General features: G+C 35.5%; 1 pseudogene across 1 annotated transcript in view; it reads right to left on the bottom strand.

Moving 5' to 3' along the window:
- Positions 1-26,192, bottom strand: part of LOC143590094 (mitogen-activated protein kinase 9-like) — a 31,240-nt pseudogene extending 5,048 nt beyond the window's left edge. The window contains exon 1 of the transcript XR_013145404.1: positions 26,034-26,192. The product of XR_013145404.1 is annotated as a mitogen-activated protein kinase 9-like (transcript). The remainder of the gene's footprint in view (positions 1-26,033) is intronic.
- Positions 26,193-26,454: the final 262 nt, after the last annotated feature.

Raw genomic sequence — 26,454 nt, 5'->3', positions numbered from 1 at the left:
AATAACCAACTAGTTTTTACAAGAAATGCAACCAACTAGTTTCAAAAAAGTTCAACTCAAAACCATTTTGGTCATAACCTAATGTGTATTAATTTGTTACAAAAAAAATGTTTACAACAATTCTTAGTCAATCAACAACCTTTTCTGCTAACTTCAATTTTCCTCCATTACTTACTAATTTTCAGGTCCAGCCTTTGATAATTACAAAAAAACATATCACAAAGATTTGCAAAATGATGAGTGAACCTCTTAACTAAGGGGCTGTTTGGAAAGGCTCAGAATCAGACCATTCAGAGGTGAAATCTGAATCGCTCAGATCCAGAGTGTTTGTTTGAGATAATCACAACCTCTTAATGGCTCCATTCAGGCTCAGATACAACATGTTTGCTGAATGAGAAATCAGACCAAATTAAGCCTAAAGTAATATACAAGGTTCGTTCATCCCTCCCAGCCCTTAAACCTTATGCTATCACTCCTTCCCTCCCAAATACAACTGCTATGGCGTTGCTACTCAATCGATTATTACACCCTTTGAACACATCTTCTCCATCGATCCCATCTCAGGTAAATTTTTTTCTCCAATAACAATTTGCGAATTTTTTACTCAATCGATTGAAACTTGAATGTAAAATGTCTGTGTTTATTTTTTAACACGTATTAATTGGATTATTAGGATTGGTTCATAATTGTTAGAGAATAGGGATTGTTTTTAATCAAAATGGTGAAATAAACAGTGAAATAAAGTGGTATTGGCCATGTATACTTTCGTTAATATTAGCTTCGAGTCAAATGGTTCAGGTTTGGGTCGGCTTTCAGGTTTAACAAAATTGAAAAAAAAAACCTAAACTATCAAAGAATTTTAAAACCCAAAGTGAAAGCTAGTTACATTAATCTTGACTGATTATTGGTCTACTTATAATTGCAATTTAAGAATCCAAAATCAAATTTGGCTTGAACGCCTAATCTGATTCGTTTACGCGTATCTTTCTTATGTCGTTTGTTAGACAAAAAAATGATATTTTGATATTCTTATATATCATCCTGGTTTTACATCAGTTGATGTCTCAAGATTGGATGGTCATAACATGGTGCTATGTATAATGATGATTTGCATCAATTTGTGTTTTCAAAATATTGGTTTATATATTGCAAATGTTAATAATTGTTAATTGCTACTCTGATTGATTGTTGCAGATGAAGTGATTTGGTAGATGATGCTAAATAAGCTAAAAATGAGAGAAAATGGTTGGTGTCTCCTATTGGATAATTAGTAGTGCCATTGGGATATAATTTAGGAGATGAAGTTGCTTTGGCATCTATCGATAGTAAGCTTCACTTTCTTCATATTAACTGAAACATGTGTTAATTTAATGGACTCATAATTTGAGTTCTTTTGAAATAAAATGAACCAAAGTTCTTTAAATAATATGTCAAGATTTAGATAACAATTGAATTGGTATACAACTTAAAACAATAATAGCAGTATAGCACATCCAAGCATCATCCCTTGCAGTCCAACTATTACAATTGTCATATATTTTTGATTCATTCAATATCACATAATTGAAACTTTTACATGGTGCAGATTTTTTTTATATATATGTTTAGCCATGTAAACGAACCGAACGAATACGAACATGGCCTTTTTCATGTTCGTTCGTTAAGAAAGTAATGTGTTCACGAATGGTTCACAAACACTTACCGAACAAAGATAAACAAACACAAATTTTTTGTTTATTTATATCTAACGGGCCAACTAAAAACTCGCTTATATACGAGTATGTAGTGTAAATATATGTATATATATGTGTATGTTGTATAAAAAATATATAATAATGCATATATATAAGCGGACTGGACCGGAATCTTAAAAGGGAAAATGTTGTACCTGTAAATCGGACCGTTAATAAAGGGCTGGTTCCGGCTCTACACGGGATTGGAACATTATATCACGGGTTTGCGGGTTTTTAATATAGTTTTTAAGCTTTATTTTATTAATGTAACTATGTTTCGCGGGACAGTTTCACGGATGGGGTTCATGGGTTTCGCGGGACGGTTTCATGGGTCGAACCCATTTATTAATGTAACTGTGTTTTGTTAGGAAATTTCTACGGTTCAGGTGAAGACCTCGATTCGGGTTGCATGCATGAAGACATTGGTTCACGTTGGTTTAGTTGTTGTATATAACTTTCAATTTTAAACATATATATTTGTGGTACTGTGATTTTTTTTTTGTATATTTGAAACATTTTTGTATATTGTTTTCATATTTAGGTATATATATTTGCGTATATTGGGTTTTGTATATTCGGTTTCAATGAAAATAGAAACAAAAAAATATAGATAGTTCATTTTGCATGAAATAGTTCAGAGGGGTATAATAGTCAATCTGTAGAGCCATTCAGACGAAACAAAACTTACTGGTTTAGCACTTATTGGCTCAGAGCCTCTTAATCATTCAAACTTCTTAATCATTCAGCACTTAATGGTTCAGCACTTGCCAGACAGCCCCTAAGTACAGTATACCCCTTTAACTGAATAGCTTCTAATACTAACGGGGGGTAATTTCGTAATTGTACAATCAAAAATTGAGCATGCTTACTAGTTACTACCATGCTAATTTGAGCTTTTGTTATCATCTGTGGTTTCAAAATCCCAAGATTCAACACCAAATACCTCCTCAATCATTGAGCCTATGGGTAAGAACTCGGTTTTAGTTCCCGCAGACGAGATGTACCCGACGTCCCACACCCGTGCGTCCAGGGGTTCAAATGTAAATTCGTGGTTTACCCATGATTTGTTGGCATTAATAATACACGGTGTGCCAGCGGTATCAGATGACCAAAAAGTTCAACTCGGAACGGTAGAAGAAGATGAGTTTATTATGAGTTTGATTATGGGTAATATTGTAATTAGGTTCTGTTATCCTTGGTAATAAACCCAAAAATGGGAGGATAACTTATTGGAAAAATAGATCAATTTAATCCCTCCTAAATCCTTCTACTCCTTTCCTTTCCATCCTAAATAAAAACTCATGAACACCCATTTTTTAATTATCCTTAGTTTTCCTTTCCTTTCCCTCCTTAAAAAAAAACTCAAGAACAGGGCGTTAGATATTATCAGGGAAGAGGGCTTCCCGTCTGAGGCTTGAACTTGAACTTACACCGTGTTCCCGAGTTTCATAAGTATTTTGGCAATCGTGCCATGGGGTTAAGGTGCATGAGTGGGTGTTTCTTTGCGAGATTGGAAGACCAGTGTTATGTGTGAAATTCCTTGGGGGAGCCGTTAGCCTGGATGTCATGTTCATTAGCAGACTTGATATGAAAAGGGCTTCGCGGTCTGTGGAGTTGATGAGCTTTCTCTCGCGTTTGTGAGCTCCGCTCAATGCAAGCTCCTTTTGCTCCGCTCATGTATGGGAGTTGGAAAATTGTTGTTCGCCCTCAGAACATACCAACCTGTGTATGTAGGGGAAGCAGTTTCTGGTTTTGACGATTGTGACACCCCGTAAATTAAGTCATTTTCCGTACAATCCCTAAACATGATTCCTTTACGCTAATTCCTTATAGATTAAAACTGTCAAGTTTAATCATAAGGAGTCTAGCATAAGCCCACATATGCATGAACATTGCATATAAGTAATTTATTTTTCTTAATTAAAATTACTCGAACTTTTGGATTTATCCAACATATACGAGCGTTAGAAATACTCTTAAACGATTTTAATACATATATTTAATCTAACGACAAGGTCTGAATAGAGGTTATACGTTTTTACTTTACAGTTATCTTATAAATAATTGAGGGAGGATGCGAAACAAATTATGAGCAATTATTATTTATTGTAAAATCATACTGTGTGTTATATTATCAGCACATAAGTGTACGAATCTGTAAGGCTTATGTAAACATCTAACCTGCATATAACTTCTTCTAATTAATCACCTAGTCTTATCTCTAATTACCTAGAAAAGAAAACTAAACTCGTCTACTCTAAATTGATTAGATGGCCAGAATTCTAAACAAAAATAAAATTATCTATACATATGATACATACATATGGGCATGGTAAAATGGATGGAGGCATTAATAAAATCTCATCATTACAAATATCTTCATGCCAACTTCAAAACTCCACCTCTTGTTCTATGTGTCTATACCGACACAAACAGCCACACCCATTCCTTTGCTTCAAATTTTCAAACTCAACAAGTACACTCAATCTCATGCACCATCAATTTATTTTATAATATCAAGAGCCATATCTATATACAATTATTACAATCACATCAAAGAGATGAGTACACATCAACAACTTTCTCTCTTTCCCTTGTTTACGTCGGTCCGAACACACCACCGTCACATTACAAACCACCACCAGCAAAACCCACCTCCAACAGGACCATTAGCGGTTTTTAATCTAAAGAAACGACTAGGAACGTGAAGTTGGCAGGCCAAGCTTTTGGAAGTGGGAACTAACTCATGTCTTCTTGTTTCATCATCCTAAATGAACCCGAATCTTAAAGCATTGTGAGCTAATTTTTTTAATGATCTTTACATGGTTATAAAGAGCGTTTATGTTAGCTCTAGCACCCAACGATCAAAACACTAACTAATATGTTTAATGTTGCTAAACTTAGACTTAAACTTGATAAATAAGAGCTTGTTAAGGATTTGAAAAGTTTTATAAAACTAGAGTTAAAAGCATGTTAAAAATGATCATGGTGTTTACATACAAGTTAAAAAGGGCCCTTTGATATAGATGGGGATTATAAAAGATAAACTTAGATTGTGTTACAAAGTCCTAAAAATAGCATGTAACTTCATATTGTTAAAAAGATGGATTTTTATAATATATATATATATGTATTTATATATATATATACAAGCTAGAGTTTATATGAAAAACGGAAAATAAATATATAAAAATATATAAACGACTAAAGCACGGCTTATTGGTTATGTGTAAAGCTATGTCAAATTGATGATTTATAAGTGCAAACAATATTGTTAGAAGATTTTATAAATATTATAGAATACATTCATTCAATCTTATAAAACTTAATTATGGTTTTGACTAGTTTTATGTTTTCAAATGAAAATAATAAGTATTATTTTTAATGACGACATTTTGTGTCAAAATGATAGTTTTTACATAAATATAAATTTTGGGGAAGTATATATGTTAGACGTAAAAATAAATTTATTTTACAGTTTAAATGGCCGAAATGGTATAGAAAGATGGTTTGGATAGTTATGAACGTACATATAGTTACATTATATTTTACTATAATATTTGTCATGACATAAAGAAACAATACTTATATATATATATATGTATATATATATACTATATATAATGAGTGAAAGATGGGCAAATTAAGACACTTGTTTTTAAGTAAAGTACAAATTATAATGCATAACTTACAACCCAACAAAGCATGTTGAAAAGGACAATATAGTCTTTTAAAAGATAAATATCACGTGAACTTCAAATCATTAAATATAGTTACAATTTTGCCCCCTTAACTTTAATCATCCTTTGTAAATTTAAAGAATACTTATAACTATAGCCCTTAATCTTTTACCTATATACTCTTTTCATTTTCACTTTTAACACAACTCCCCCCCACGAAATTTTAACGGTCATAACTTTTTTATACGTTAATATTTTTCATGAAGCATTGCACCATAAAAACGAGCATTTTATTATCTTTAATTTGAGTATCAAATTGCTATAGTTTTTTTCAGTTAAAAAAACAACATTTTACGTATGGGTGTTTGCGGTATGGTGTTAATGGTTTATCAATTAAACCGTGAGCCAAAACCGTTAGTAACGTTTTTTGTCGTCGAATGCCGAAACCACCCCGTTGAAAATTGAAATCTTGTTTGAACGTGTCACGGTTTCAAACCGTACAATGAACACACATAAACTTGTAATGTGATTACCAAAGTCCGCATTTCCCGCTGCATCACGCGGGCACCTGTCTAGTTTATATATATATATATATATATATATATATATATGACTGTAATATATATTTATTTATGACTCGATCAAATGAATCAGTTGTGTCTAAATGAAACCGACACCGAAAATATATTCTTAATATTTATATAAGTATATAAATATTTGTTTTCAAAAACAATATTCAAAACTTATCACCAACGGATCGTCCAAAGACTATCGTCTGAAAAGTTACTTACGAAATAAGGAAACGTTCGGTTGGTGAAAGCAACCGACACAAACTTGATAACGAAACGTTTGGTTGATGAAAGCAACCGACACAAAAAAACATTGGAACAACTAGTTGGGTGCTAGCGACTAGCATAAACCGGCTTGCGAGTCAATAACGAACTAACTGACCTTACGCGTTTAGGACGCGTGAAGGCGGCGAGCTATGATTAATCTGAAATTGCTAGCGAAACGACCACAAAATCACGAGGTGAGTTTCACTACCCCCTTTTTTTACTGTTTTACTCCTTTATTTATTCGGGGGTGGAAAACATACACAACTTCTTTTATATACGATAATTAGAAACAAAACACAAAATCCTTATGCGAACATGAGTTGAACTATGTAGTGCTATAAGTCCCTTGCTTGCATACTATAACCATTAGCTAACGGAGTTAGCCACATGAATATACGAATAGTAATATTGACGTTGACATTTCCCCCTAATGTTAGGTTAGTCGCGCTAACCTCCGATATTGCATCGAAACAGGGTGCGTATATTCCATCTGTGAGATTTGAACAGGGCAAACGGTTATAAGTCGTGGTTTGGTTATAGGCTCAGGGTTCGTCATATTAATTCGTATAATTAGCTAGTCTATGGAGGATAACCGCATTTGTTTCAAGAGATTATTGTATACTTGTTTACGAACTGATTCAACGATTTATGAATAATGTATTTTCATACGAGTATCAAAACCTGTGAACTCACCAACCATTGTGTTGACTTTTTTTTTAAACGTATGTTTTTCAGGGAATTAACAACGCTCATAAGGAATCATGAAGACGGGATCTCAATGCATAATTAGGATACCATTTTGGAGGATTTTTCTTGCATAACCCTATCGATGTTTAGGGTCATATACGAGAAATCTCCTAATTGTTTTGAACAAACTTTGTTTGAAAATAAGTTATGATTTGTAAACGCTTCTTAATACTATTGGTATCCTAATACACTCACCCGTACTTCCGCCTTGGCGGGGTGTGACATATTGGTATCAGAGCCATTGGTTATAGCGTACTAGAGGGTCTAGTCTATAACTCGTGACTCACAATAATCTTTTCATTTCATGCATACCCATTTTCATAACCTATATAATGTTGTACGAATATCTTTGTCACATGGATTTCGTCCTCATCATCCACTCACACTGTGTTTCTCGAAACTATAACCTAGTCTTTTGGCTGCCACCCTTGTATAAGCTGTGACAAACTAATCTTTGAACCGACACCAACCAACTATGCCGACAAGCAACAACTCACACCCGAATGGAGACTTGAGAAAATATTCTTAACTGTCGTGGAGCCGGGATGACTCGGCAACCTCAATGTACCATTATGGAATGAGAACTAGTAACTCTATTAATGGGAGTACCAAATTGATATATTTCTACCGTAAGGTACGTCTCACAAGACTACGATTCAAGGCTGTTGGGTTTTAACAAGATTATCAAAGCCATATAAACCCATTTATATGAAAAACGCAGCGGATTATAAATGTTTTAAATCTTGTTATATTGATTGATATAAAACCCGTTTTATATGTAAACCCAAGCCCCAGATCCATATACGAATTACATGCATACCAAAACTATCAACCATAGGGGGTTTATGTAATACAACCTTTCAAGAGGCAAGAAGATGAAGGAGATGACGGTTTGAATGGCTAGCCTTCAATGGAGAAGAGCCTCAAGCTTGTATACCCTCCAAGCCTTCAACAAACACCTTGCTTGCTAGGATTTAATGACTCTTGCACTTGAAAGATTAACCCTCTTGTGTTCTTCTTCCTTGAGCCGATTTTGGAGAGAAGAAAGAGATGAGAGAGATTACCAATTGCATGTAATGTGGTTGGTGTTAATATGTTGTGTCCCAAGGTAGATATTAATAAGAAAAAATATTTCAAACAAATGGGAGGGAAATTTCCCCCCAAAAGTGGGCTGGTCCTACCAGATATTATTTTCTCTTTCTTCCTGGAATAGACTAATACTCCATGTACTAGTCTCAGGACTAATACTCCATGTATCAGTCGCATTACTAATACTCCATGTATTAGTCACAGGTCTATTGAAACTTTGTGATCTTTAACACTTTTAATATGCCATAAGTTTCGAGCAACATACCTCAACCATTATCATATATATATATATATTATTTAACCAACTTAAATAATATCATAAGATAATCTCTCTTAATAATTTATCCTTATAATTTATCGATTTCTCAAGTGCAAATATTTAGAAACCCATTTTCTAAATATCATGAGTGCTAATATTTACTTGTTAGATCATATCTACAATAAATATTATGGTGTTTGTCTAGCTTGTTATTGGGTATGACCCAACTTGGATCATAACGTACTAGCCACATCAACTCTAATATGTGTCTTGGGCAGACCGATTCCTACAATCTCCCACTTTCACAAGATACATAGAAGATTGATGCAAATAGCAAATACCGCCTAACAACGGTTTACTACCCCTAATACGTATGACGAAGTGCCATTCAATAACATCATTCCCTTCAAGTCCCTTACTTGAAATGATTTAGGTGAATCTATCATTTATCCTTTTGTCACGGATGTCATGTAAAATCCAAAGACACAGAATGATCATTCTTTGTTGATTTAACTTAGCAGGCCTTAGACATCTCACTCTCAAAGAATAAGAGGGACAAATCCCCTATTGACTACATACGTCTCTCACTATCACCTTGTACTACACTTGAGATCAGCCTTATGTACTGACATGTTTCAGAGCAGCGAAGAACTAAGTCAAATTATAATAGTCGATGAATATCAAGACCCAATATGTATCTCAGGTCGGAGGATACTATGATGTTCGCCTTTACTCAAATTTACTTATGATCACAAATCACAAGGATTCCATGCAGTAAAATTGAGGGCGGATCAGTCCAACATTTATCCAATAAATATCTATGAACCTTGGCAGCAACCCTTGCTATATTCATACCCTATGAATATCTACTAATCCAAGTTCATAATAGTCTTACCTTCATACTTGTTCCCATAAATATGAACGACTACGGACATTTAGAATAATTAACTTATTCACGGATTTAAACATGCTAAAATGGAACATAACTCAAATTTCATAATCATAAGCCATAATCATATGAATGAGTCAAAATAACAATTGTTCTGATATCCAAATACAAAATAGATCAAATCCAATCACTAGAATATCGAAGTCCTAAGGCGCAAGCATGACCCTCATGCTTCGGCCTTTCAAGGAGCTTCGTGAGTGGATCCGCAATGTTTTGATCAGTGTAAACTTTGCGAATACATATCTTTCCCTTTTCAACTTCAACCCTTATGTAGTTGAACCTCCGCTCAATGTGCCTAGTCTTTTGATGTGCACGAGGTTCCTTGATTTGAGCAATCGCACCCTCGTTGTCACAAAAGATCTCTATAGGGTCCCGAATGGAATGAACTACCCCTAAATCGGCCGTGAATTTTCTAATCCATGCAGCTTCTTGAGCTGCCAATGAGGCGGCGATGTATTCAGATTCAGTGGTGGACAAGGCTACCACATCTTGATTTGCGCTCTTCCAAGAGACATCACCACCATTTATAACGAAAACATATCCCGACTGTGATCGAGAATCATCTCGATCAGTTTGGAAACTCGCATCCGTGTAACCCTTTACAACGAGTTCCTCCTCACCAGAGCCATATATTAGAAACATATCCTTAGTCCTTCTAAGGTATTTCAATATGCTCTTAACCGCCATCCAATGGCTACTTCCCGGATTTTGTTGGTATCGACTTGTCATGCTCAAAGCGCATGACACATCCGGTCCAGTGCATATCATGCATACATGATGGATCCTATGGCCGATGCATATGGGATTCCATTCATTTTGTCTTGCTCATCCTTTGAGCTTGGACATTGAGAAGCACTCAATATTGTTCCTCTTTGAATGGGTATGAAACCTTTCTTAGAGTTGTCCATCTTGAACCTTTTGAAGATGTTGTCAATGTATGCACTTTGATTCTAACCTATCAACCGCCTTGATCTATCCCTATAGATCCTTATTCCCAAAATATAGGCGGCTTCACCAAGATCTTTGATGGAAAATCAACTCCCAAGCCAGGCTTTTACACCTTCCATGGTTGGAATGTCATTCCCAAACAAAAGTATGTCATCAACATACAATACTAGGAAAGTAATGATGATCCCACTAGCTTTCTTGTACACACAAGCCTCATCAGCGTTCTTGATGAATCCAAATTTCTTGACTTCTTCATCAAAAAGGTGATTCCAACTTCTAGATGCGTGTTTCAATCCATAGATTGATTTCTTTAACTTGCATACTTTATTAGGATGTTGTGGATCGACAAAACCTTCGGGCTGAACCACATAGACATCCTCTTCAAGATGTCAATTTAGAAAAGAGGTTTTGACATCCATTTGCCAAATCTCATAGTCATAATATGTGGCTATGGAAAATAATATCCTAATAGACTTTAGCATCGCCACGGGCGAGAAAGTTTCATCATAATCAACCCATTGAGTTTGAGTGAAACCCTTTGCTACGAGTCGAGCTTTATAAGTATCCAAGTTTCCATGCATATCAGTTTTCTTCATGAAAACCCATTTGCTTCCAACCAGTTTGGAATTAAGAGGTGGAGCAACCAGCCATGGCTTCCAGCCATTTATCACAATCAGATTGCGACATTGCATCTCGGTATGTGGTGGGTTCATACAAATCTACCACGTAGCATCCATCCATGAAAAATCCATATCTTTCAGGTGGGGTGCTAATTCTACCAGTCTTGCGAACGCTTTGTGTGTTCCGATCAACCATTTGATCATCATCAACAACCTCTTGTTGATTGCTAGTGTCAACCAAACGTGTATCGGCTTGTGGTTCTCGATCCTCCTCGAGTTCCAAAGTTCTATCAGTTCCTTCCATAAGGAACCTTCTTTCCAAAAACTTAGCCTTGCGAGCTATAAACACTTTATGCTCATTTGGATTGTAGAAGTAATATCCCATCGAATCTTCGGGATATCCTACAAAGATACACTTAGTGGAACGGCTTTCAAGTTTATCAGGGGTGTAGATCTTAACATAAGCCTCACAGCCCCATACCCTTAAATATGATAATGACGGAACCTTTCCATGCCATATTTCAAAAGGTGTCCTTTCCACTTTCTTGGTTGGTGCCATATTTAAAATATGGGCAGCAGAGATCAGTGCGAAACCCCAAAATGATAGAGGTAATGTTCTTTTAGCCATCATGGATTGAACCATATCCAATAAAGTTCGATTCCTCCTTTCAGACACACCATTATGTTGTGGTGTTCCAGGTGGAGTATGTTGTGAGACAATCCTACAACTCCTAAGATGTTCTAGAAACGCATCATTGAGGTATTCACCTCCTCTATCGGAACTTAGTACTTTGATTGTTTTGTTGAGTTGATTTTGTACTTCATTTTGGAAGACTTTGAACATTTCAAAGGCTTCATTTTTGTGTCTTAATAAGAACACATACCCATAGCGACTATAATCGTCGGTAAAGGTAATGAAGTATCTTTCACCATTCCTTGTCATTGTCCTAAAAGGACCACATACATCCGAATGTATGATACCTAATAAGTCTTTCGCCCTTTCATTAGTTCCATTAAAGGGTTCCTTGGTCATCTTTCCCAATAAACAAGATTCGCACTCATCAAATGAATCATCATTTGATTCCAAAAGACCATTATTTTGAAGTGTACTTATGCGACCCTTGTTTATGTGACCAAGGCGACAATGCCAAAGACATGTCTTACTCAAATCCACTTTGAGTTTCTTGGTGCTAGATTGGTACAATGTGTTATCAAAGGATGTGTTATCATGAACTAATTCGTAAATGTCATTAGATGGCATCGCTTTAAAATAAAAGACATCATTCATGAAAACACAAATACCATTGTCTACAAACTTTAAATCATAACCACATTGTCTTAAAAGAGAAACGGAGATAATGTTCCTAGTCAAACTAGGAGAATACAAAATTTTTTTCAATACAACTTCCAAACCATTTGGAAGCTTCAAAACATAATCTCCTCGGGCTTGGACGTCAAACTTTGCTCCATTGCCCATGAAGAGACTTGTATCTCCTTTCTTGAAATGTTTATTTCTTTTGAACTCTTGCAATAAGCTGCAAATATGAGTTCCACATCCGGTATCCAATACCCATGTGTTAGAAGAAATAACATTAAGATCAATATGGATCATGAAAGTTGTACCCAAGGTTTGCCCCGCATCCCTCTTGTTTTTCAACTCTTTGAGATAGGTTGGAAAATCCCCTTTCCAATGTCCTATCTCACCACAACCAAAGCACGAGTCGTTTAAGCTAACCTTTAGCTTCTTTTCTTTTGTTTGGGTGGTTCCGCTTTTGCTTTCCTTTGACGTTACCCTTGACGTGTCCCTTACCTCTAGCAATCTTTGCTTAAGGTTCCAGGTGACGCCTCTTCACCGATTGTGTTTCTTTCATATGACATGCATAAAACGCTTGAACCCTTTCAATGCGTTCCACCCTAACTTGAATAAGGAACATTTCCTTAAGTTGGGTGATCATGTCATATGCCCCATGATTTTCAAAACCCTTTTGAATCTCGGGAATCATAGTTCCCAACATGAGACAAGAAACTTACACCGAATCCTCGGTGTATTTTAACGAATTTGCATAGGCATCTAAATCGTCAATGTTTGGTTCATCGGGAATAGGATCTTCCAATATGTAGGACCTTTTTTCTTGTTTGAGAACAATTCTCAAATTTCGATACCAATCCATAAAATTATTATGGTTAAGACGATCCTTATCAAGTATAGCTCTTAGTGATAGGTTATGCACGAGTGGGATAATTTCGTTACGTGGATTGTAGATTGCGGACATTTAGGCAATTTAAGAAAGTTCACTTTTAGTATTTTTGATATCAATAAATTAATTTTAATCTTTAATACCCTTTATGTCTTCAAGACAATTAATGATTAAAATCTAGAATCCAACGTTTCATTCAGATAGTAGTTAGGTGATCCTTATCCTACTATTCAAATTAACAAGGTAGTCAACGTTTGACAATTGCAACCCTTTGCAACTTCTAGTTTTATGGGATCAGTTAAACATCATATGTTTAGTTGGCATGTTTAATCCCATCAACACCTTTGAACGCCATGTGCCGGTGACCCTATTCACATGGTTTCAAATCAAGTCATCCTACTTACACACACGTGTGAGTTTACACATACAAGTGGTTAGGTGACCCTCATTCCACAAGTATTGTAAAACCACCTCAAGATCACAAGTTTTCTTAAATGTGGTTAGGTGACCCTTACCCCACATCAAGTCTACAAGTGACTTAAGTGTTGTATAAAAGGATGGTGTTTAACTTGTTTTAAAAAGGGATTTAAGTTTTCTAAATTCTAGGTTGGAAAACTGTATAATGTACCTTCCATTTGCATGCATTCAAATGTATGGTACTTTATTTGAAAACCCATTTTCAAAGTTCCTTTTAATAAAACCCATTTTATTGTGAAATCATTATCTTTTAATAAAACCAATTTTATTACCTAATGATTTCTAAGGAACCAATTTTATGCAAGTTGTTGATATTAAGTTTGTTAATTATCCTTATCCAAATAAGATAAAACAAAATATATAAATCAACCATGCAAGCATAAATAAAAAACCACAAGTTCATAACCTTAGCCACCTAATCTTGGCCACACTTGTTGACCGAAACACGTGTGAGTTTACACATACAAGTGGTTAGGTGACCCTTACTCCACAAGTATTGTAAAACCACCTCAAGATCACAAGTTTTCTTAAATGTGGTTAGGTGGCCCTTACCCCACATCAAGTCTACAAGTGACTTAAGTGTTGTATAAAAGGATGGTGTTTAACTTGTTTTTAAAAGGGATTTTAGTTTTCAAAATTCTAGATTGGAAAACTGTATAATGTACCTTCCATTTGCATGCATTCAAATGTATGGTACCTTTGAAAATCAATTTTCATGTTCCTTTTAATAAAACCCATTTTATTGTGAAATGATTAACCTTTAATAAAACCAATTTTATTACCTAATGATTTCTAAGGAACTAATTTTATGCAAGTTGTTGATATTAAGTTTGTTAGTTATCCTTATCCAAGTAACATAAAACAAATTATATAAATCAACCATGCAAGCATAAATAAACAACCACAAGTTTATAACCATAGCCATCTAATCTTGGCCACACTTGTTGACCGAAACAAGTGTTTCAAAAGGTCTCTCCTAAAGGACGAGAAATGACACAAGTCATGTGTTGGTGAACTCCCACTTGATCCCGCATCCATATGCTTCAAGCATCCACCTTGTGTTGTGACCTTTCCACTTTATTTGGGCTTCCAATGGGCTCCAACTTCAGCTCCTAGCTTCCTTGGGCCTCCACGTTTGGGCTTTGGCCTTTGGGCTAAAATCCCATCTTGGACTATAAGGTCCATTAAGGCCCAAAACCAAAACCGTAATCTTGTTGCATCTTCTTTTACATAAAATATATCCTTATACATTTTTCTCTAGTAAAAGAAATACAACTAATCTACTTATTATTACAAACCAATATGAATGAATAAATAGATTACAAACCCAAATAAAATAATATTACAACCAAATTGAATATTGAACAAATCACAACACAAACACACATCCAAACACAAGGTCATGGCTAGGTTATAAACATCCAAATGCACATCCAAATATGCAAGTACTACATCTTTAAAAAGGGTTCCCCTTGTGAACCTCAAACTTTCGGCCAAGGATAAGAAAAACCGAAAGTTTCGGGTTTTGTCCAAACAAAACAACCAATCATCCAAATGACTTAATTCTTCAAGATTATCACATGCATGTAAAGTATAACCTTGAAGAACCAAGGGGTAACCAAAAGCCCCAAAAAAATTTCGGCCATATGGTGAAACACACCATACAACCCGAAAAATTTTAGATCTATTGATGCATGTATCCGTATAAGCGGCTCTTGATGCCATTGTTGGGTTTTAACAAGATTATCAAAGTCATATAAACCCTTTTATATGAAAAAACGCAGCGGATAAAATAGATTTAAATCTTGTTATATTGGTTAATATAAAACCCATTTTATATCTAAAACCCAAGCCCCGGGTCCATATACGAATTACATGCACACCAAAACTATCAACCATAGGGGGTGTATGTAATACAACCTTTTAAGAGGAAAGAATATGAAGGAGATGACGGTTTGAATGGCTAGCCTTCAATGGAGAAGAGCCTCAAGCTTGTATACCCTCCAAGCCTTCAACAAACATCTTGCTTGCTAGGATTTTATCACTCTTGCACTTGAAAGATACCCTCTTGTGTTCTTCTTCTTCTTCTTCTTCTTCTTCCTTGAACGATTTTGAGAGAGAAGAGAGAGAGAGGAGAGAGATTGCTAAAATGCATGTAATGTGGTTGGTTCTCTTTTTGTTGTGTCCCAAGGTGTATTAATAAAAGAAAATTTCAAACACAAATGGGTGGGAAGTTTCCCCCCAAAAGTGGACTGGTCCTACCAGATATTATTTTCTCTTTCTTCCTGGAAAAGACTAATACCTCATGTACTAGTCTCAGGCATAATACTTCATGTATCAGTCACAGGACTAATACACCATGTATTAGTTCACAGGACTAATACTCCATGTATTAGTCACAGGTCTACTGAAACTTTTTGACATTTAACACTTTTAACATGTCATAAGTTTCATGCAACATACCACAACCATTATCGTATATATCATTTAACCAACTTAAATAATTGTTGGGTCAAGTAATTGACCTAAGGGGAGATTGTTGAGTCAAAGATTTGACCTAAATGAAGTACATGGAAGATTGGAATCTTCTCAACCTCCTCTGAATTTGCTAAGTAATGGATCCGAGCACACCTTAGACCTCCGAGCAAGCTTTTATTTGGCCGGGTACGATATTTTGCCTACCGGGAAAGGTTTACTTCAAGTAGTCTTCTTAAGTGGATATCCGAGCAGGGTTTGCAATTTAGTGTATTGCCAAGTAAGGTACACTAGTTTATGTAAATCCGGGCAAGGTTCACTTTATCAAGCAAGTCTGTTCTTCAGAGCCAAGTATATTACTCTTCCGAGTAAGGTTTGGTTAACCAAGTCCAAGAAGCCAAGTGATTGGAAGACCGGGCAAGAGATTCATTAATAAGTATGATCCAAGTATGCTTGATAATCTAAAGGAATATCTCTAAGTAATATCGGGCAAGGTTCAGCTCAAGCAAGGAACAGTACTCCCGAGTACACTTTGCTAATAAGTTATTTTATAGCAAGGAGCTGAAATGGATCATTGAAGAACAAGGTTGCTCGTAAGGAGTTGTCGGGCAAAGTCTGGCAAATTCAAGTAGACTGAAGTCTACTCGGTGAGTATTTTACTTAGTGAAATACTATTTAAGTAAAGTCTACCCGGAAACTGATGCCGAGCACACTTCTATGTTACCAAGTTATGAAGGATGGCCGAGCATACTCGGAAAGACAAGACTGATGCAAAGCCTACCCGGAAGACTTGTTTTACACTTAGTTTATTTTGAATATGTAATTTGAATATGTATGACTGTATTTAGGGTTTCTAGAAGGAATGACAGCTGTCCTAGGTTGGAAGGCCTATAAATAGAATGATTATGGCACGCCACCGACAGACACATTAATTGAGAGAATATTGTGTGACGGCTGTCTTAGGATTCCTAGAAAACCCTAAATCAATTATCCTTTTGTATGATTAATATTATATAAATGGAAATCTTTTGAGTGAATCTTTAGTGTGCTTTCTACCTTTGATTATTCATTGCAACCGTATGTTTGTTATTGATTCCACCTTTAACAAACGGATATCTTTCTAAATATAGAAACTCGTCATTAACTCTCTTGTCAACACGTTAATCTGTGTGAGTTATGACATAATTCATTAAGATCCAGCTGAAATCGAGGGGACCAACAAGTGGTATCAGAGCTTGTTACTGCTATTTTGGAAAGATTGTTGCTGATTGAAGATTTGAAGAAGAATGACGTAAGCAGACCACTGTTCCATTGATTTGTGACATAAGCAGCCATGTTTTTCATTTTTCTTCCAGATCTACAATCTACCGGTGTTTTCTCTTCCTTATTTCAATTAAAGTTCTAATCTTTATATCTAAATCTTGTTCTAATCACATCAGACACATCAGATCTGAGCATTCTGTTTTCAGATCTGATTATTTTGAACTTTTTTTTTAAAGAAACTAATTTTTAATTTCTCAAAATGTCTGGATATGAGGAACAAGAGGTGTCTACTAACAAGATACCAAGGTTGCATGGACATGAAAACTTTATCAAATGGAAAGTACTCTTTGAAGCAGCAGTATGCTACAATGATATTGATGTGTGGAACTCCATCAAGAATGGTCCACAAACTGCTGTTGAAGAAGGTGCAAATGCAGCTGCAACTGCTGCTGTAAGAGAAAAAATAAGAAAGGTGGATGACAAAGCCTTAGCTATGATTAAGCTAGGTTTGTCTTGGGAGATTTTGACCAAGGTGGCACATCACACAACTGCCAAGCAAATGTATGATGCTATCCTTGAAATGTATGAAGGGAATACTGAACTAAAGAACATAAAGAAGCAAAGATTGAAGAAACAATTGGAAAGGTTCAAGTATAAGGATGGAGAAAGGTTGAAATCAATACTAGAACGTTTTCTAAGTATTGTGAATGAGTTGAGGACAACTGATTATGTAATGACTGACTTTGATTTGAATACAAAGTTACTCAACTCAATGCTAAAAGAATTGTATACTGCTTGCAAGTTCATCCTTCAGAAGCATAATTTCAATGAATCTAAATTGGATGATGTAGTATGCTTTCTTCAGGCTGCAGAACTTGAAATGATAGAGAATGAGATGATTAAGGAAGATAGACCCTGCTTCAATGTTTCAAATGCATTGATTGCACCCATGGGAAATCTGTCTACCAAGAACCAACATCAAATTCCCATTATTGAAGAACCGGCTGAACATAATGTTGTTACTACAAAATCTTTCATTGGAGGTAGCACAAGTAATCAAGGAAATCAGCAGAGGTTCAATATGCAACTGATTGATGATACTGATTCCGCCTCTATGCCAAGTGGAAATGTTCCTCATACTGGCACAGGACATGGTCAAAGCAATAAAACACAGGCTTTGCTGTCTATGTTTACTGAGTCATATAATGCATTTGTTGCAAAAAACCTAATTCACACAAGTGTGGTACAAGATGATTTAGAGCAAATTGATGCAGATGACTTGGAAGAAATGGATTTGAAGTGGCAAGCTTCCATGTTGGGTTTGAGAAGTAAAAGGCTGTATAACAGAACTGGTATGAAGGAAAGTATGCAACAGACTTTCAGCCTCAAATGAATAATCAACAACAAAGTATGCAACAGACTCAAGTTTTTCAAATGAATAACAATCAAAACCTTCAAGTAGCTCAAAATGTTCCAAACAACACTGTTCCAGCAAATCAAAATCTGATCAGAAATCAAGGAAATGTGGCAGTGACTACACAGCATGAAGGAAATTTTGATTGGAGCAATCATGAAGAGGACATTGCAGATGATATCAGGAAAGCAAATGTGGCATTCATGACCATAATTGAGAAAGAAAAAGGATCATCATCTCAGGTACACACTGCTCCTACAGTTGATTTAAATGAACTTATCATTGAATTTAAAACAAAGGTAGGCAAGCTGGAAAGTGAGTGTTTTAGAAAACAAAGCATCATCAATGAGTATGAGACAAGTTAGTTGATCAGTGATGAAAAGATTAAAAGCCTTGAAGATGATTGCATGATCATTTACAGAACTCAAACCAGATACACCACTGAGATTGATGGATTAAAGAAGATGTTGGTTGAAGAAAAGGTACAAAACACATGACTGAAAGTTGAAACTGAATTTCTGAAGAATTTGGTCTCAACAGGCAACATATGCGGTATACTGAACCAGGTGAAAGAACAAGACAAATACAAAACAGTTCCACCTCCATTCAACAACTTGCAACAATTCAGAGATGTCTTTCAAGACAAGGAAGAATTTGTTGATTTGTACAAAAAGGTAGAAGTGAATGAAGAAGGAGAGTTTGTGATTAAGAAAGAAGTAAAAGAGGATAAGTCAATTGGAGTTCAAGTCTCTGAGGATGACTTTGATTCAGTTGAGTTCGATCAAGATGATTTGAGTGATTTGAGTGATCAAATTACTGAAAAGGAAATCAAAGCTGCTGAAAGAGGAAGAAAATATAAGAAACCTGAATCTGTTGATAAACTTCCAAAGTATCCACCAGTCCCACCAAGATTGAAGAAACAGAATGATAAAATGAAAAGAAAACATGTTTCTTTTGATATTTGTGAAAGGAGGAAGATAAACTACAATGCAGTCAGACCACCAAGCAAGGCTGTATTGTGTAAGATAAAACAATACAACAAAAAGAAGATGGTGACTGAAAAAGTTGATACAGAAAATTTTATCCCAGTTTATCCAATCTTTTCTAGTCATGAGGTGTTGGATGTTGGAGATGTGGAAACTATGGAAGAGTATGAGAAAAGACAGTCAAGGGTTAGAGAAAGCAGTGATGAAGAACCTATGATTATGGAGAAAATTGTCTTTGTCAAAAGCAAACTTGAAAGACAAGACATCAAGATTGAGGAATTTGTTCCTTTTTCAATTGATTTTGATGGTTTAAAGAATCAGAAGACTCTAGGAGTCAAGACACCTAAGGCAAGTGAAAGATACAAGAAACCAAAAGAACATGAAATATTCAAAGGCAAGGTTTAGTGCAAAAGGTGTGATGAATATGGTCACCACACAGATTCATGTAATGAAAGATTCAAATTCAAACCATTTCATGTACCAGATAGAACAAAGTATGGACAAGACTTTGTCCTGTATAAACAGAAGTATGATGAATATATGGGAAAAGAAAAGGTGTATGGAAATGAAACCATGAACAGAGAAGAAAAGAAATCTGAAAGGGAGACAAGGATTGAGAAGAAAATGGCTGAACTAGCAAGAAGAAGTAAATCTCCTAAGAAGCATGAGAAATTGACCAAAAAGAACTACCAGTCTTTGAGAATCAAACAAGATACTCAATCAGTCAAATCTGATGGTTCTCAAGGATCATCAAGCAGTGAGAAGACAAGAAGAAAAGAGGCACATTCTAGAAATAAACCAACAGAACTCACTGGTGATGAGAAGTTTCTATTAAGACATGGATATGAACCACATGGTTTCCTTTGGAAACCTAAGACTGAGAGTAAGGTTCAGCAATTTGCTGATGTGAGAGACTACTCTGAGAAGAAGGACTATGTGATAAAGGAGTATGCCACTGACTCAGCTGAATACCAGTGTCCAACCTCACTTGTTAAAACTCCAAGAGAGTGTGGTTATGAAACTGATCATTTAGACAACTTAGAATTGACTCATGAAGATCCTAAACCAACAACACTCACTTCCCAAGCTGTGTCTGAAACTGAATCTGATGAGCTGCAAGTTGATAAGGCTTGCACTTCATCACTCAACTAATAAAATTTTCTTTGTATGTGCAGGAACAGTCCACTCCTCTAAATGACATATGGTATATGGTTAGTGGTTGTTCTAGGCACATGACTTGTGACAAGAGATCTCTTGTCAATTATGAAAAAAAGTATGAAGATCCAGTAGCTTTTGGTAGTGATGAGAATGGTGGAAAGATTGTTGGAAAAGGAATATTAACAAATGGGATAGTCTCTTTTGATAATGTATTTCATGTTGAAGGTCTTCAGTACAATCTGCTGAGTATATCACAAATGTGTGATAAGGGTTACAAAGTCAGTTTTGATGATTCACACTGTTTCATTTTAAAACCTGAGCTTGTAATTCCACCTGAAATGATTATGATGATGGCACCAAGAAATGGTAACTTGTATGAATTGAATATGAAAGAAGCTATTTCAATAGGAGGTGCATGTTTTGTTTCCAAAGCCATTGAAAATGAGTCAAAATTGTGGCATAGGAAACTGTGTCATGTGAACTTAAAGAACATGAATAGACTTGTCAAAGGTGAGCATGTCATAGGCTTACCTACAGGAGAATTCAAGTTGGAAGATCATTGTGATTCATGTCAAAAGGGTAAACAACACAAATCTACTCATAAGTTAAAACTCATCAACTCAATTGATCAAAACTTGAATTACTTCACATGGATCTCTTAGGTCCAGTGATTGTACCAAGTATTAGGAAAAAAAGATATTGTCTGGTGATCATTGATGACTATTCAAGATACACTTGGGCTTATTTCCTAAGTACCAAGGATGAGACTGCAGAGTTGATTAAAGGTTGTGTAACAATGATTGAGAACAAGTTGAATAAGACAGTCAAGATGATAAGAAGTGACAATGGCACTGAGTTCAAGAATGGAGTTATGCAAGAATTCTGTGAAGCAAAAGGAATACAACAACAATTCTCAGCTCCTAGAACTCCTGAACAAAATGGTTTAGCAGAAAGAAGAAACAGAACACTTATTGAAGCTGCAAGAACCATGTTAGCAGATGCTAATCTGCCTGACACTTTTTGGGCTGAAGCTATAAATACAGCCTGCTATGTTCAGAACCGGGTACTTGTCAACAAAAGGCTTAACAAAACTCCATATGAAATATTTCACAACAGAAAGCCTTACATTAAGTTTTTCAAGCCCTTTGGATGCAAATGTTTCCTACTGAACACAAGAGACTATTTGAACAAGTTTCAAACAAAGTCCCTGGATTGTTTCTTTGTTGGATATTCTACACACTCAAAAGCCTACAGAGTCTATGTAAAAGATCACTTGAGTGTTATAGAATCTTCTGACATCATTTTTAATGAGAATCAATTCAATACAGTTGATGGTACAGCATGGCTGTTTGATCATGAGAAGTTAATAAGGTCTTTCAAGATTTATCCTGAAGACTTTGATGAATCTTTCTACAAGACCAGTGAAATTGAAGAGAAAAAGAAGAAGTCATGGGACTTGGAAGAATTATGGAAGAAGGTTGTTGAAAAGGAAAAGGAATATACTTTTGTGAAGAACTCCTCATGTGATATTGGTGAACCTAATCAAGAAAACAATCACAATGTTGAACATAATCATACTGAGAACAATCAAGACAATCAAGATGCACAAAATGATCAAGTTCAGAATGAGGGTGACACAAGCAACCAAGCAAGTGAAGAAGAAGCTGAATCTACAGCAAGATTTCAAGATCTATTTCAAAGATTAAATATTGGAAACAATGGTGCATCTACTTCAGGACAACATAATTATGAAGCATCAGAATTTCATGATGCAGAGACTGATTTGATCATTGAAGAACCAGAACTCAATGAGTCAAATCTTGACACAACTGTGTCTACAGATATGATTGTTCAAACTCCTTATGTGGAAAAGAATCATCCTTCTAAAAACATCATTGGTGATTTGCATGAAAGAGTTACAAGAAGTCATTTCGAAATTGCAAAAATTTGTCTTTACTCTTGTTTTCTATCCCAAATAGAACCAAAGAACATAGCACAAGCATTAAAAGATAATAGTTGGGTGGAAGAAATGCAAGAGGAATTGGCACAATTTAGAGACCTGCATGTGTGGGATCTTGTTGATAAGCCATTTGACAGATATGCAATTAGAACCAAATGGGATTTTAGAAACAAGAGGGATGAAAGGGGTTTAGTGATTAAGAATAAAGCTAGACTTGTAGCACTGGGATGTCTTCAATAAGAAGGAATAGACTTTGAGGAAGTTTTTGCACCAGTTGCAAGACTTGAAGCTATCAGGATTTTTCTTGCATATGCTGCCTCAAAGAACATTAAAGTGTTCCAGCTTGATGTTAAGTCTGCATTTCTAAATGGAAAGATTGATGAAGAGGTGTATGTTGCTCAACCTCCAGGTTTTGAGGATCCAATGCATCCAAACAGGGTGTATAAGTTAAACAAGGCCCTTTATGGATTGCATCTGGCTCCTAGAGCATGGTATGATGAGCTGTCAAATCATCTTCTTGAAAATGGTTTCAAAAGAGGAGCCATTGACAAGACACTCTTCTACAAAAGAAAGGGATCAGACTTGCTTCTAGTACAAGTGTATGTCGATGACATCATCTTTGGTTCTACAAACGAAAAAATGTGTATGGAGTTTGAAGGGGTAATGAAGTCCAAATACAGCATGAGTTCTATGGGAGAAATGAACTTCTTTCTAGGATTGCAAGTTCAACAGAAAGCTGAGGGGATTTTCATTCATCAAAGCAAATATGTGCAGGACATCTTGAACAAGTTCAACTGTCATGAGTACAAGACTGCTTCAACTCCAATGGACACTAAAGAAAAGATGACTGCAGATGAAAAGGGGGAGCCTATAGATGAACATGAATATAGAGCCAAAATTGGATCTCTGATGTATCTGACTGCAACAAGACCAGATATTATGTTTGCTGTATGTGTGTGTGCAAGATTCCAATCAAGTCCAAAAGTCTCCCACATGAATGCTGTTAAAAGAATATTCAGATATTTGAAGGGAATACCAGACTTAGGGATTTGGTATCCAAAGAACCAAGCTTTTGATCTGATTGCATATACAGACAGTGACTATGATGGCTGCAACATGAGCAGAAAGTCAACCTCAGGAGGATGTCAATTTTTGGGTGAAAGGCTAGTGTCATGGCAATGTAAAAAACAGACTACAGTTTCAATCTCTACTGCAGAAGCTGAATATGTTGCTGCATCTGCCTGCTGTGCACAAGTTCTATGGATTCAAAATCAGATGCTGGACTATGGTTTGAATTTCTTGAACACCCCTATTCTTATTGACAATAATGCTGCATATTTTACTGTTAAAAATCCAGTTCAACATTCCAAAATTAAGCACATTGAAATCAGACATCATTTCATCAGAGACTGCAGTGAAAAAGGTTTGATTGAAATGCAAAGGGTTGATACAAGTGACAATTTGGCTGACCTATTCACCAAACCACTTGATAGAACCAGGTTTAACTTTCTTCTGAAAGCCCTGGGAATGATCAACTCTGATGAAATCTGATTAAGGATGTGTGCCTGGTTGTGTGTCTCTCTGTGCTAACTTATTATTTTGACAGAGGTTACACCTTATAAATGTTTATTGAATGTGTTTTAAATATGTTTCAAATGAATGTTGATTGAATATGTTTCAACTGAATAATGATTGAATATGTTTTGAATATGTCACTGGTTTGAGGTTAACTGATAGGTGCTTAAGTAACTATCTGTGCAATTTGTTTGAAATTAATGATAATTCTTGACTATCAAGTTAACTGATCTGATGTTATGATAAGTAGTTTGATCTTTTTGGGTGAAATTGAATGCTTGTCTGATGTCATGAGTAATCACATGTTTATGGTTACTTGAATATGTTCTTTATCTGATCTTCTGATGTTGTTAACATAGGATAGACACTGAATGTTAGTACAGTCTGTTTTCTTGATGATGTTAAGAATGATTAAGATTTGATTATGTGATGCAACTGTTTATGTCAAAATGTGTTTTATGTCAAAATTAAGTGATTCAATGAATTTGATAATGAATTTTGCATAAATTCTTTATTTTGGTCAAAACATGAGCAAGTTACTTAATGGTGTAGAGATATGATAAAATTATTCAGTTCAAGATTTGAAGAAGCTTAAAAGAAGGATTTTTAAAGAAAAGTCTCAAATAGTTGTTTTTGCTGAAAACTATGTCATTTGCCCAGTTGGAAGGACATGCACTTGTGTATGTTTGGTCCTTAAATCTCTATAGATTCAAAGGATAGCCATTGACCTGAAAACTGAATGCATTTGGGGCAATTATGATTTGTTTCTTATTCCTTCACTTAAAATTATGTCAATAGCTCTAACTTTGAAAGGACATATATTCACATGTATGTTTGGTCCTGTTGACTACTTGTAAAGCTCTGCCTGTCTTGGTAGTCATACAAGCTAAGAGTTGCTATTTCTTCCAATTCTTCCTTTTTTTGAAGTCTATAAAATCCATCTTTGAATACAATGTGCCTCAACTCACCACTACTCATTATGACTTTCAACGATTCAGTTCTTGCATCAAAGCATAGCCTCTTTGGTAGGTCCAATTCAGTTGGTGGCCTTAGCTGTCATTGATGAGAGGCTCTGGTGGTTGGGATTGGGACACTTATAGTGGAAGACCTTAGCATATTTCTTTTTGGGAACTGGTCTTCTCACATGCCCAAGTAGTTCATACAAATTGATAATTTGATCTTTTGGCATCAGGATAAGTTTTAAGTAATCACCCCCTTCTTTAGCCAATTTCATAATCATCTCCATCATCAGTTGGACCAACATGGGCAGATCTTTGGCTTGCAATAGTTTCACCCCTTGGTCCGTACTGGAATTATAGTAATCTTCTCTCCTTAGCTTCCAACTTCTCCAACTCAACTTTCTCAGAATAAAATAAGTCTTTTAGTTGGCTTTTTCCCATTGTCAAACACCCCCTCAGCCATTCATTTACTCAACATCAAACCTTTCAAGGTTTTTATTTTATTTTCATCCTCCCATGGCTCAGCAGGCTCAATAGGTTCATCCTTCACAACAACAAGAGAAGGAGTCTGAGATATTTTCGATTTTTCTTTTTGTTTATTGAATTTTGCTTTCTCAGACTCATATAAAGACAATTTTTCCTTGATGCTCATATTTGGTATTCTCACCTTCACCCCTTGCCTCCATCGGCCTTTAAAATAGTTTCACTTGTTCATCTTCCCAGGCTTTTTTCTCTTTCTCTGCTAGAGTGATCAGTTTGGGTTTTCTTTTGCTGGAGCTGGTTTCAGACTGATTTTTCTTTGATATCCTGTTGAATTCTTCTTCAACTTCTTTCTTACTCATTTTCTCCACATCAGATATTTGCATTTCATGATCAATTAAATATCTTCATTTGCCACCATACTTAATATAGAGTTTTTCATATTTATCCTTTTGATAAAATGCATTCTTCTTCATTCATTCAAATTACTCCTTGATAGTTTCAATTGTTGTATTTTAGGAAGTTTCCAATTCTTCAAAGTTCATATGACTCAATTGCATTTTAGAAAAGCCATGAAGTCTTAAGTAAGCCAGGAATTTTTGAGTATCCCTATTTCATTTCTCTCTCTTATTCTTCAAGTTTTCAACC

This window comes from Bidens hawaiensis, unplaced genomic scaffold, assembly GCF_021521415.1.
Source record: "Bidens hawaiensis isolate Kalapana, Puna unplaced genomic scaffold, B.hawaiensis_p1.1 tig00038163_1, whole genome shotgun sequence".
In the NCBI taxonomy this organism is placed as follows: Eukaryota; Viridiplantae; Streptophyta; class Magnoliopsida; order Asterales; family Asteraceae; genus Bidens; species Bidens hawaiensis.
This window is presented reverse-complemented; position numbering and strand designations above follow the sequence as displayed.